Source organism: Leptonychotes weddellii, chromosome 4, assembly GCF_054177405.1.
Source record: "Leptonychotes weddellii isolate Sample4059 chromosome 4, ASM5417740v2, whole genome shotgun sequence".
Classification (NCBI taxonomy): domain Eukaryota; kingdom Metazoa; phylum Chordata; class Mammalia; order Carnivora; family Phocidae; genus Leptonychotes; species Leptonychotes weddellii.
The window spans coordinates 51987107-52001216 of record NC_138372.1 but is presented as its reverse complement, the minus strand read 5'-3'; positions in this window follow the sequence as shown (position 1 = coordinate 52001216).

The following is a 14110-nucleotide window of genomic DNA, read 5'->3' as shown; positions in this document are numbered from 1 at the left end:
GTCACATGGAGAAAGACATATAGCATATGATTTAACTTAGATATGTGAAATCTAAAAGACAAAACAAACAAACAAGAGCAGAAACAGTCTCATAGCTACAGAGAACAAATCGGTGGTGCCAGAGGGGTGGGGATTGGGCAGAAGAGGTGAAAGACAATGGGAGGTACAGGCTTCTGGTTATGAAATGAATAAGTTACAGCAGAGGGAATATAGTCAAAGGTATTACAATAGTGTTGCATGGTAACAGAAGGCAACTACACTTGTGGTGAGCATAGCATAAGGTATAAACTTGTTGAATCAGTATGTTGTACACCTGAAACTAATATAACACTGTGTGTCAACTATACTTCAATTTTAAAAGGTTAAAAAGTAAAACAATTAAAAGATAAAAAGTTATGACACACATTCTATTTCTACATATTTACTTAACAGAAATAAAAACATGAATGTCTACACAGACTAATACATGAATGTTCATAGAAGTTTTATTAAATAACTTATAAAATAAATATAATTTATTTATTAAGTAGCCCAAAACAGGAAATAACACAAATATGTATCAAGAGGTGAATAAACAACTGTGATAAATTCATGCACTGCACTGGAAGAGTACTCAGCAATAAAAAGGAATGACCACTGATACTTGCAACAAATAGATGAACCTCAAAATCATTATGCTGTGGTGCTCTTGGGTGGCTCAGTTGGTTAAGTGTCCAACTCTTGATTTTGACTCAGGTCATGATCTCAGAGTTGTGAGATCGAACCCTGTGAGAGATTCTCTCTCCCTCTCTCTCTGCCCCCCCTAAAAAAATTATGCTGAGTGAAAGAAGCCAAGCATAAATAGTACATACTGCATCTATTTATATTACATTCTAGAAAATGGAAACTAATGTAAGTGATAGAAAGCAAACCAGTGGTTGCCTGGGACACAGTGGAGAAAAGATGGATTACAATAGGGAAAGAGAAAACTACGGGAGTGATAGAAAATGTTTGTTTTCTTGATTGTGGTGATGGTTTAACAAGTGTATTAATATGTTAAATTCATCAAACTGTACACTTTATACAATGCAATGTATTATACTTTAACTATACCTCAACAAATTTGGGGAAAACCCTCAGTGGTTCTCTATCACCAAAGAGTAAAGTAAAATCTGTGTCACAAGGTTTTCATAAGTTAGGTCCCTGCCTCACTCTGGCTTTATCTCCAGGTACTTCCACACATACATTTTATGTTCTGGCAGGACTGAATGGCATCCCAACCATTAAATACCACTCTTTTTTGTCACTTGTTGGACCCATACTTTTTCATCAGGTATCTCCTTTCAGTATAGTAAATCCATTCTCTTGTTCACCTGAAAAGTTAACTATTCATCTCTCAAAACTTGTTCAGAGCCTGACATACAAGTTGGGGCTCAATAAATAACTGTCCAATGTGTGAATGGGCTCAAGTATTACCTTCTATAGGAAGCCAACTCTGACCATCTGCAGGTATTCCCTGGAGTCAAATACTCTTTCAATAATTCACTAGTACCAGCTCTATTCCTTGTATCTGTTGTCATCTTCTATTGCTTTATGTGGAGCTCCAAGTCTATTTTCCTACATGTGAACTCCTTGGGGACTGTGGTAGAATTCTAAAACAGCCTACAAGATTCCTGTCCTATGTGTACACAAACCTTCTCCCAGTTATTCAACCAAATGCTAATCTAGGTGTTGCTATGAAAAGAGTTTCACAAATGTAATTAAGGTCCCAAATCAATTGACTTTAAGATAAGGAAATTATCCAAGTGGTCCTTACCTAATCATGTGAATCCATTTAAAGCTAAGAGTTTACTACAGCTGGCTGAAGAAGATGAAATCATAGATTCAAAGCATGAGAAGGATTCAATGCACCATTGCTGGCTTGAAGATGGGGGACACCAAAAGGAGAGAAATGTAAGGGGCCTCTAAGTACTGAGAAGAGCCCCTGGTTGACAGCCAGCATGGAAGCTGAAACATCAGTCCTACAAGCCCAAGGAACTAAAATCATCCATCAACCTGAATGAGCTTGAAAGTGGTTGTTTTCCCAGAGCCTCCAGATAAGAAATCAGTGTGGTCAACACTTGCATTTTCAGCCCTGTGATATCCTGAGCAGGGAAGCCATTCATGCTGTACCAGACTTCTGAATTACAGAACTATTAGCCAATAAATAAATATTGCTTTAAACCTCTACATTTTCATTCATTACATTGCTGCATAAAAATAACATAGGGACAGAAATCACATCCTATTTATATAGCACATGGCTTCTCATGTAATATTTTTTAAAAAGAATGAAAAGGGAGAGAGGAACGAAGGTAAGCTATACAAAGGAATGAAAGAATAAAGAGAGAGGAAAACATTTTAACTTCCAGAATAGTGGCCTTTCCTTAGCTATACGTTATCATCCTATGGAGAGCTTCAAAAAAATTCTAGTGGTTGGGTTCTACTTTCAAGGATTCTGATTTAATTGATCTAGGTGTGGTTTGGGTATTAGCATTTTTAAAATCCCCACAGATGACCCTAATATGCAGCCAAGGTTGATAACCATTGCTATGGTCATTCCTATTTGAACTAACTTCCAGGGAACAGTAGCTCAGCCAGGCTCAAGACCCCTGTGGAGTCTGGCTAGGTCTTCAAGGTCAACAACCTCTAGAAAGTTTGCAGCTCCTTTTGGGGTACTATTCCACAATTAGCTCTTCCCAGGATGTTAATGGGTCCCACTCTTCACTCATTTCCAGGAGATACTCATTCTTCTCTCCATTCATAGTTTCCTTAGTTTAGGTTTAATAATAATCTCTTGGTATTTTAAAAACTTCTAAGCTTCTTCCACATTATAGCCTTCTTGGACCCTGAATTTTTCTCTGCAGGATTCTCAACTGCAATTCACAGAACTTTCATAAGGCTCTGATTAGAAATGGTGAATGTCATTATCTGGATACTGCCTTTATCTATCAGCAACATCTAAACATCTTCCTCAGTTTAAAAAATTTTGTTAATTTAATTGCTAATCACAGTTCTTTGAAGGAGGACTTTATAATGAAAAGAATACTATATCAAGATTCTGAGCTACAATTCTGTTTTTCCCCTTTTAACTGTATGGGATATCTGGCAAGATAGTCATTATTGATGATAGTTTATCATCATTAAAATAAAGGAGTCTGTAGTTACCTCATAGGGTTATTATTAGACTCATTGTATGATTATGTAAAGGTTTGTTACAACAGCTTAGGGGTGTGTGTGTGTATGTGTGTGTGTGTGTGTGTGTTTACACAAATGCATAGATTGAAACTCAACCAATCCACTGGAGTACTTACATATTTCTGACACTCTCCCAGGAAATATTTTACAAAAAAAAATGTAAAATATTTCAAAAATGCTTTTCTTGGGGAGAGTAAGAAGAATGGATGAGTAGGATGGTCTACATGGCATGAAGGTACCATTTATCTATGGAATATTGATTCTTAAGTTCAGCTGGTCTTTCAGATATATCTGAGAGGGGGAAGGGAAAGGGCATCCACATAAGTTTTAGACAAATCTTTTATGGAATATATTCTATGTGTCAGAACCTAGGTAGTTATCTAAATAAATGATCTAAATAAATATGCAGAACAACCTTGTGAAACAGGTATTTTTACTCTCATTTTTGCACAGGACAACATTGAAATATAAAGATGAATTTGAACTTCGGCAAGGGCATCCTGGTGGTAAGTCATGGGCCTAAGATTTTAATGGGCACTTTGGCCTGCCAACACACTTGGTTTGGGTTACCAAACCTTGCCTTGGGATAACATCAAACCAAAAATAGTAAGATCAATCAAGCACTATCTTTAAGGCTGAGAGAGGAAGACAGCAACATCATACAATGCAGAACCCTCCATTTCAAGTGGAAATCACTGGTCGGGAGGGGGCAAAATTCAATGGCAGAGGGATAAGCCACTCAAGTAGCTGAAAGGAAGACTGAACAGAAAGGCTATTAGGAGAGACTGGTAAGTCCTTTTTGGGTATGTTGTACGTATATACTACTGCAATGGTTCTCAAGCTTGAGAATCTTCTAAAGAACTTGTTAAAACACCGATTGTGGACCCTACTCCCAGAGTTTCTTTCCTTTTTTTTTTTTTTTTTTAATTAACTAACTTATTTGAAAGAGAGAGAGCGCAGGGGCAGGGAGGGGCAGAGGGAGAGAGAGAAGAATCTTGAGCAGGTTCCCTTCTGAGCAAGGAGCCTGACAGGACTAGACTTGGGGAATTATCTCACAACCCTGAGATCATGACCTGAGCTGGAACCAAGAGTCAGATGCTTAATCAACTGAGCCACCCAGGCACCCCCAGAGTTTATGATTCTGGATCTAGGTGAGGCCAGGGGATTTGCATTTCTAACAAATTTCCAGATGCTGATGTTGCTGATCTGGATACCATATTTTGATAACCACTCTACTAGAAACATACAGCTGTATCTGACAAGATGAGCAGATCTCTTCAGAGACCCAGGTCACTGCTAGATAGATTATAGCACTGTTTAAGAGTGTGAGCACTGCATCTGGACTATCTTATTTCAAAAGCTACTCTATTACTTACCAGGTGGTTGATCTGGAGTAATTTGTTCAATTAATTTTTCCCTCAGTTGAGATGACAGGGAGAGAGAAAAGGGAGGGAGGAGATGGATATATGCATAACATTGCTTGGTACGTAGGAAACCAAGAGCTAGCTATCATTATACATCAGTATGGTAGGAATGTGATATGGTGGACATGAGGATAGTCTACCCAAATCCCTCTTCAAAGAGCACTTGTTGCTAAGCTGTGGAGAGTGCTGCCAGCAGACACACTCCAGCTGCCATTCCCCTCAAGGATTGTCTTGGGTACAGAAAGCCACCTTGCCCAAGGTCAAATAATCCCAGGGACAGCCACATACAATGACTGTTGAGGAAGAGATAAAAACTTGGTCATTTTTGCCCAGTGCAGGACAACTCTGACCACCACTCCAGTCTGGAGCTTCCTGTGGTGTCAGCTAAAGCTGCTCGGTCTGCATTGCAGCTTGACCCCTCCCTTTGCTCAATCCTATTTCCTTCCTTTCCCTTCACAGGGATTGTTCCCAAGGATCCTCCCATACAAACATATTGTACACTAAGCTACATCTCAGAGTCTGCTTCCTGGAGAACTCAACATGCAATATGTTGAGCTCTTTGAGGTCAAAGGTACAGAACTTGGTGGAGGGAGTGCAAGATAAAATCAAAACCCTCAGACCAAGGGTGCCTGGGTGGCTGAGTCAGTTAAGCATCTGCTTTCAGTTCAGGTCATGATCTCAGGGTCCTGGGATTGGGTCAAGCCCCACGTCGGGCTCCCTGCTGGGTGGGGAGTCTGCTTCTCCCTCTCCTTCTGCCCCTTCCCCTTGCTGCTGCTGCTGCTCTCTCTCTCTCTCTCTCTCTCTCTCTTGCTCTGTCTCAAATAAATAAATAAAATCTTTAAAAAACCCTCAGACCCAGTTCTTGGGTTTGGTGTCTGTCTTCATAAAAATTTCCTTTTTAAAAGATTTTATTTATTTTTTTGACAGAGAGAGACACAGTGAGAGAGGGAACACAAGCAGGGGGAGTGGGAGAGGGAGAAAGGCTTCCCTCAGAGCAGGGGGCCTGATGCGGGGCTCAACCCCAGGACCCTGGGATCATGACCTGAGCCAAAGGCAGACACTTAACAACTGAGCCAGCCAGCGCCCCGTGTCTTCATAAAAATTTCTAATGAATAACTGCATCTACTCATTGCTACTTAGTAAGTGCCATGGACTGTTACACTGAATTATCAAAAAAAAAAATCCTTCTGAGATTATTATCCCCAATATAGAGATAAAGGAAATGAGATCTGCAAATGTTAGGTAACTTTTATCTTTACCCATGTTAAGTAATTTAGCATGAATAAAATCTAGGTGTGTCTGATTCTGAAAGCTGTGCTTTCATACATTGTACTTCCCTGCTCTGTTTTCTCACTAAAGTTAAATGCTAGCAGCATTTTTTTTTCATCTTTCAGGTGAAAGACCTGGGGCTTGGGAAAGCTTTCCTGATTCAAGCAGGTAAAGTTCTGCCTGGAAGGCTGCTGTTTCCCAAGTGTTGAGCCACAGAAAACTTTGGTGGTCATTGGTGCTACGTACTACAAGATTAAGTAGAACTGTCCTCACTATAAGCTTGGGGGTGGAATGAGAATCTATTAGTCATGAAGAGATAGTTGACAAGAGCCCAAGATTTGTGAATTTTGTGACCAGTTATATGTTGCTAACTCAGATTCTAAAATAAGATACATAGAAGGGGCATTCCCGGTACATGGGCACATTTTACTATGGGACACTGGTCCCTGACCCCACATGGGAACTCCTGCATTGTTGAGCTGTACCAGGTAGAAGAATGGGGACAACTTTGGCTTACAGTGGGCAGATCTAAGAGGCCCAGATCAAAAGCAAGACTACGGCCTCGTTGGCACTTTACACCAGGACAACACTCTAATCTTAGTTCTCTAAAGATTACCACTTCAGTGGTGAGAAGAGACAATGAAAGACAAATCCAAAGACAGAAATTTTCTCCCTAAAACCTGGAGAAGTTGGCCAAATCCTCCTCCCTTTCCCCCCAAACTTACCAGCTCAGTCATTTTTTTTCTATTAGGTATATGGTAGGAAGTAATACTTCATCATTTTCCCATGCTAAACTCAGAAAAGGCAAGAGAAAAAATGGATAAGAGCACCCCAAAAAGAGTTTCTTCACAGAAAACTGAGTTTTTAAATCTCTTTGCTCAGCACACCAAAAATTCCCCAAGTACCATTACCTAATAATGTATTGAACTTGACCCTTCCATATTGGCACTTCTCCTTGGGGAGAGAGGAACAGGGGGTGTTTCAGCAAGTTCTAGAAGCCAGCAACATCACAGGTGACAGAGATCTAAGATATCATTGCCAAGTGACAAGATACAGTCTCACCTTTTGAAGAAAAGACAGGTCTGAGTCCAGAGTTGACTTGTTTTTCTACTTTTATAGCATCAGTATTCCCTCACCTCCTTCTTCTGTTCCTTCTCTCTCCTAACCGATTCCCTCCTTTCATTCTTTTTTCTTATTGCATCTTTCTATCTTTCCTTTCTTCTTTCCTTATTGCCAGTTGCTTCCTTCCAAGCATTACTTGAGGATCTCTGAGAAGGAATACTATATAGAGGTTAAGATTAGAGTTAGGATAAGAAGAAAACCTGCTTCGCACATTCAATGTGGGACCCAGGGCAAAAAAAACTTAGCCTGGCTGACCCTCAGTTTCCTCATCTGAAACTTACCTCCATAGATTGTTTGGAAGATTAAACAGGAGGACATGCATAACAGTACAGTGCATGGTTCAGAGAGATCAGTTTGTATTTGTTATCACTATTTGGAATAGTAATGGCAGTGGTATTGCTATGGACTGGACTAGGCATTGCTGATGCAAAGGTGACTGGAACACAGAAGAAACATCAGAAAACTTCTTCCTTGGTCCCTCCCAAGCACTTCTCAGACAGTGCAATTGTCACACTAGCAGAATAAGCTATTTTATAATTTGACAGCGATTCACAACCCTTATGCGTCAAAATAACCTATTGTGCTTTTAAAACTACCTTTACCTGGGCTCTATATCTCCCCACCATTCACCCCTGGGAATATGATTCAGTAGTTCTGGGATGGATCCAGGCATTATTATTTTTAATCATCTCCATGAGTGATTATGATGCAGATTCACAAAAGTGCCACTAAAAGTTGACCAAACCAGTATGAGTAATGAATCTAACTGTTTGGATGGAAAATCTTCTTTGACGATTTTAATGCTCACGTTTACAGTTCTTTTAATCTGTAAGCTATATCCTCATGAGGCATTACAGTGTTATGGGCTTTGGAGTACAAAAGACTAGGCTCATTTGCCACTTCTTATATTAAGCTCCCCACTCATGTGTGAAACAAGAATAAGAATACTATTTATGTCATAGGATTATTATAAGGATCCAATAAAATTCATTCATTCCAAGGCAAGTATTCACTGAGTGCCTCCTCTATGTTAGATATTGTTTTAAGTCTGGAGGATGCAGCAAGGAACAAAACATGTCTCCATTTTCACAAAGCTCACATTCTAGTGGGCAGGGAAGGAAACTCATAATACACATAAAGCACTTAGCAATAGTATCTGACATATTTAATATGATACTACTTATCACACAGATATATTGTATGCATCAATTATGTGACCAAGCTCTTCCACATGTTGCAAATACAGAGAACAAGACAGGGTATCTGCTCTTAGCCTGATTCTAGCAGAATAATAAGTGTATCAGACACATTCCAATATTTTTTGCAGAGAAGCTAAAATAGTAAGTGCATCCATTAGTATCTGTTCCATTGCAAGGAACAGGAAACCCAAATAAAACTGGCTTAGATAGTAAAAGAGCTTTACTGGTAGCTTAAAGTCTGATGATAGAATAAGAATTAAGCATGGTTATTCAAAGACCTGGCATTGTCTATCATTCTCTCTGCTGGCTCTCCTTTGTGTGTCTGCTTCATCTTCCAGCAGTTCCTCTTACTGGTTACAAAACAGCTGCCAGGAGTACCAGACAGGCTTCCCTAGCAGTCACTCCCATAATCATTGAACAAAAATCCTATTCTGTGTACCAGTTGGACTGCCAATGAACAAATTCCTATAACTAGGACAATAGCATGGATTAATTGGTTTAGGATTGCATTACTTGAACTAACATAGTCCTGACTTACAATCTAGTCCCATTCTCCTCTCCGGTTTTCACTTCAGTTAGTGATTGGAGCAGGACAAAATTTAGGATAATCATGGTATTTCTGAGGAGGTGACCACTGAGATGAGAATGAATGTCAAAGAAATATTTAGCCCTTTGAAGATCTAGGGGAAGAATATTTCATGCACAAAGAGGGAAGTACAAATACCCATTTATTACTTTGCTAGGGCTTCCATAACAAAGTACCAAAGATCAGGTGGCTTAAACAACAAAAATTAATTTCCTCACAATTCTGGAGGCTAGAAGCCCAAGATCAAGGTGTTGGCAGGGTGAGTTTCTTCTGAGACCTCTCTCCTTGGCTTGTAAATAGGATTGTCTCCCTGTATCTTCATATGATATTCCCTCTGTGTCTGTGTTCTAATCTCTTCTTATAGGGACATTAGTCATATTGGATTAAGGCCTACCCTAATGATCTCATTTTAACTTAATTACCCCTTTAAAGACCCTATCTCCAAATACAAACACATTCTTAGGCACTGATGGTTTAGTACTTCAATATATGAATATTGAAGGGAATATAATTCAGCCTATAACAACCCTGATGTAAAGAAATAGACTTGAAATATTTGAGGAACAGACAGGCTAATGTTGCTAGAAAAGGGTAAACAGGAAAATGTTGGTACAAAGTGACATCAAAGAGGTAGGCAGGGCTCCATTCACCAAGGGCCTTGCAAGATATGGAATGTATGTGGATTTTACATTTGTTATAGTTGGTGTTGTTATTATTCCATCCAAAAAACTATGTATGAAGAATCAGGAATTTTAGCTGAAGGAAAAAACAATTATGTTTCTACCAAAAGAGTATAATTACATTTATAGCAATTAAATAATTCCTTCTACCTGTTTGACCAGGTAGAGATTTAGAAGATCACACTTTTAAAAGCCCAGCTGCATCTATTTAAATTGGTTGTATGAATAATTAAAATACAAAAATGGTACTTAGCAGTTCTTAAGTAACCTACAATACATCCCCCTCCAGTATACCCCCTACACAAACTGCCAACCCACCTATGTTTGGCACATTTCCATGGAAACTGCCATGCCATTTAACTGCTGGATTGTGTTTTTAATATGGTGATTTAACATTTTCCATGTGGGTTAAACTGGATACAAAAAGCTGCAACAGCTTAGTCATGTAGGATAAATTTTATGAAATTTTCAGTAGTTGCACGAAGCCATTTTTCTTCATAATTTTTAAAGAGATTTATTGCTAAAATCAAGAGTTTAGCTCAGGATGGTACTTGAAATGTGTTTGTCTCCTAGGGGAGATTTTTTTTTTCCAAAATGGCTGTTTAGCTTTTGGCATTTTCTCAACCTTAGAAAGAGAGAGTGATGGGATATAGTTCGAGGTCTGGCAGAAGGTGTCAAAATTGCAGATGTAGAACCAAGAGTCTGATGCTAATGAAGTAGGATGGAAAAGTAGTTAAAAGAACTTCCTGGGCGCCTGGGTGGCTCAGTTGGTTAAGCGACTGCCTTCGGCTCAGGTCATGATCCTGGAGTCCCAGGATCAAGTCCCACATCAGGCTCCCTGCTCAGCAGGGAGTCTGCTTCTCCCTCTGACCCTCCCCCCTCTCATGCTCTCTCTCTCTCAGTCTCTCTCTCAAATAAATAAATAAAATCTTTAAAAAAAAAAAAAAGAACTTCCTGAATGCTGGCAGTAAGACTGGTTATTTCAGAGCATGCCTGGGGATCCCACAAATCTGTCTCTTAAATCAACAGTGTTTCAAAGAAACAAACCTGGGAACTTCCTTTCTTCCAGCCTCTGACTACCGTCCAACCTCCTATTCAGTTGTAACCTTGAAGACCAGCTAACACCATTTGTGTGTGTGTGTGTGTGTGTGTGTGTGTGTGTGTGAGATTAGCTCCTTGTTGCCAACAAACAATAAGCTCCTAGATTTGTCAGAATTATTTCATCAACGTGGAGGCTACCATCAGCTGCCTGTTGAACATGCATCCCTAAGCCATTTTTCCTCATAATTTTTAAAGAGATTTATTGCTGAAATCAAGAGTTCAGCTCCTATAATTAAAATAAAATAAAAATCGGGGTGCCTGGGTGGCTCAGTCGTTAAGCATCTGCCTTTGGCTCAGGTCATGATCCCAGGGTTCTGGGATCGAGCCCCGCATCAGGCTCCCTGCTCAGCGGGAAGCCTGCTTCTCCTTCTCCCACTCCCCCTGCTTGCATTCCCTCTCTCGCTGTGTCTCTCTCTCTCTGTCAAATAAATAAATAAGATCTTAAAAATAAAATAAAATAAAATAAAAATAAAAGGGCCTCCTATAATTATTTCTTTCTGGGCTTCTATTTAGACCATGAGGATATGACTGTGGAAGGTGCCCAGAGTCTCTTAAAGAGACATTCTCTTCCAGAACATGCAAATGTTGCACCCAGAGTGGAGTGAAACTATGGATGCCATGGAAGCTGCCATGACCTTGGAGAAGAACCTGAAGCAGGCCTTTCTAGATCTGCATGCTCGGTGTTCTGCCCACACAGACCCCTATCTCTGTGACTTCCTAGAGAGCCATTTCCTAGATGAACTGGTGACACTTAACAAGATGGGTAACCACCTGACTAACCTCTGTAGGCTGGCCAATCCCCAGGCTGGGCTGAGTGAATATCTCTTTGAAAGCATGACTAGAAGCCTCTAAACCTCAACAGCCTTTGAGGGGTCCCTCTGCATCCCCCTGGTGTCAGAGTCTCTGCTTGAGCTTCTCCCTGCAGTCACTAGGCAGCTCTTTAACCACTCTGTAGCCCTCTGCCAAAATGTGGGATCAAATGAAAATAATAAATATTTTTGCAGCAGGAAAAAAGATGATAAAAAGATGGTTATTTCTAAATCACCTGCAGAAATTTTTAAAAATACAGATTCAAGTCCCATCTCCTGCCCATTCCAAAAATTCTGATTCCATTGGCCTGGAATGACCGTTGGAAATCTATATGATTTTCATGCATCCTATGTTATTCCAATCTTGTCCACTTTGGTAACCATTTCTTTCCAGCAGTGAACACTTAAGTATGATCCCCAAACCACTTGCAAATGATCACACAGGGAAACTGCTAAAAATTCAGATTCCTGGCTTCCCTTTCTGTCCTGGTATATCACAAAAAAGCGCTAGAGCAACAAGAATCTGAATTTTTGACAGGCATCCCCTGGGAAACTCATAAAACTGAAAAATTTTGCCATGGGGTTATATTAATTAAGCAGCCTGCTTTTAGAAATGAGCAGTGGAAACCCAGAAAAAAATTAGGTGACTTAACCAAAGACACACAGTTAATCCAGTAAAAATGTCCAGCTGTTTAGCTGCATTAGGGAATAAAAAAGTAATAAGAGGTAGAGCTCCTTCTCAAGGAGCTCAGAAAAGTCAAGCTCAGACAGAGAGGCAAGGCAAACTCTAATGAAACAGAAAAATTTAAGACAGTGTGAAATGAACTCCGTTTGTGAGATGAACTACAATTACAATTCTGACCTAGAAGACCATTTAATAGACAAAAAGGGAAAAGAGGAGGCCAGGGAAAAACAACTCAGAATCCATGAAAATAGAATCAGAGATATAAGTGACACCATGAAATGTTCCAATGTCAGAATTATTGGGATCCCTGAGGGGATGGAGAGAGAGAGAGGACTAGAAGAATATATTAGAGCAAATTATAGCTGAGAACTTCCCTAATCTGGGGAATGAAACAAACATTCATGTCCTAGAGGCAGAGAGGACCCCTCCCAAGATCAAGGAAAACAGGCCAACACCCTGGCATGTAATAGTAAAACTCACAAATCTTAGAGCCAAGGAAACCATCCTAAGGGCAGTTAGGGGGAAGAGATTCCTTATGTACAGAGGGAAGAACATCAGAATAATGTAAGACCTATCCACAGAGACCTGGCAAGCCAGAAAGGGCTGGCAAGACGTATTCAGGGTACTAAACCGAGAATAACATGCAGCCAAGAATACCTAATCCAGCAAGGCTGTCATTTAGAATGGATGGAGAGATGCAGAGATTCCAAGACTGGCAGAAACTGAAAGAGTATGTGACCACTAAGCCGGCCCTGCAAGAATTATTAAGGGGGGTTCTATAAAAGGAGAAAGAACCCAAGAATGATATACAACAGAAATTTACAGGGACAATCTATAAAAACAAGGTCTTCACAGGCAACATAATGACAAGAAATTCATATCTTTCAATAATCACTCTCAACGTGAACAGCCTAAATGCTCCCATAAAACAGCACAGGGCTGCAAACTGGATAAAAAGACAGGACCCATCCATATGCCGTCTACAAGAGACTCATTTTGAACCAAAAGATACATCCAGACTGAAACAGAAGGGATGGAGATCCATCTTCCATGCCAACGGACCTCAAAAGAAAGCTGGGGTAGCAATTCTTATATCAGACAAATTAGATTTTAAGCTAAAGACTGTAGAGACACAGAAGGACACTATATCATTCTTAAAGGGTCTATCCAACCAGAAGATCTAACAATTGTAAATATCTACACCCCCAACATTGGAGCAGCCATTTACATTAGCCAACTGTTAACCAAAATAAAGTCATATTGATAACAATATGTTAATTGTAAGAGAACTCAATACTCCATTCTCAGCAATAGACAGATCATCTAAGCAGAAAATCAACAAAGAAATAAGATCTTTGGATAACACACTGGACCAGATGGACCTCACAGAAATATACAGAACATTCCACCCTAAAACAACAGAATACTCATTCTTCTCAAACACACATAGACCACATACTGGGTCACGAATCAGGTCTCAACTGATACCAAAAGATTGAGATTATTCCCTGCATATTCTCAGGCCATAATGCTTTAAAACTGGAATGCAATCATAAGAAAAAATTTGGAAGAAATTCAAACACCTAGAAGCTAAAGACCACTCTGTTCAAGAATGTTTGGGTCAACCAGGAAATCAAAGAACTTAAGCAATTCATGGACCCCAATGAGAATGAAAACACATCGGTCCAAAACCTATGGGATACTGCAAAGGCGGTCCTAAGGGGGAAATACATAGCTATCCAAGCCTCACTCAAAAAAATAGAAAAATCCCAAATTCACCAACTAACTCTACAGCTTAAAGAACTAGAGAAAAAGCAACAAACAATGCCTAAGCCATGCATTAGAGGAGAAATAATTAAGATTAGAGCAGAGATCAATGAATTAGAAACCAGAAACACAGTAGGTCAGATCAATGAAACTAGAAGCTGCTTCTTTGAAAGAATTAATAAGATTGATAAACCACTGGCCAGACTTATCCAAAAGAAAAGAGAAAGGACCCAAATTACTAAAATTATAAAC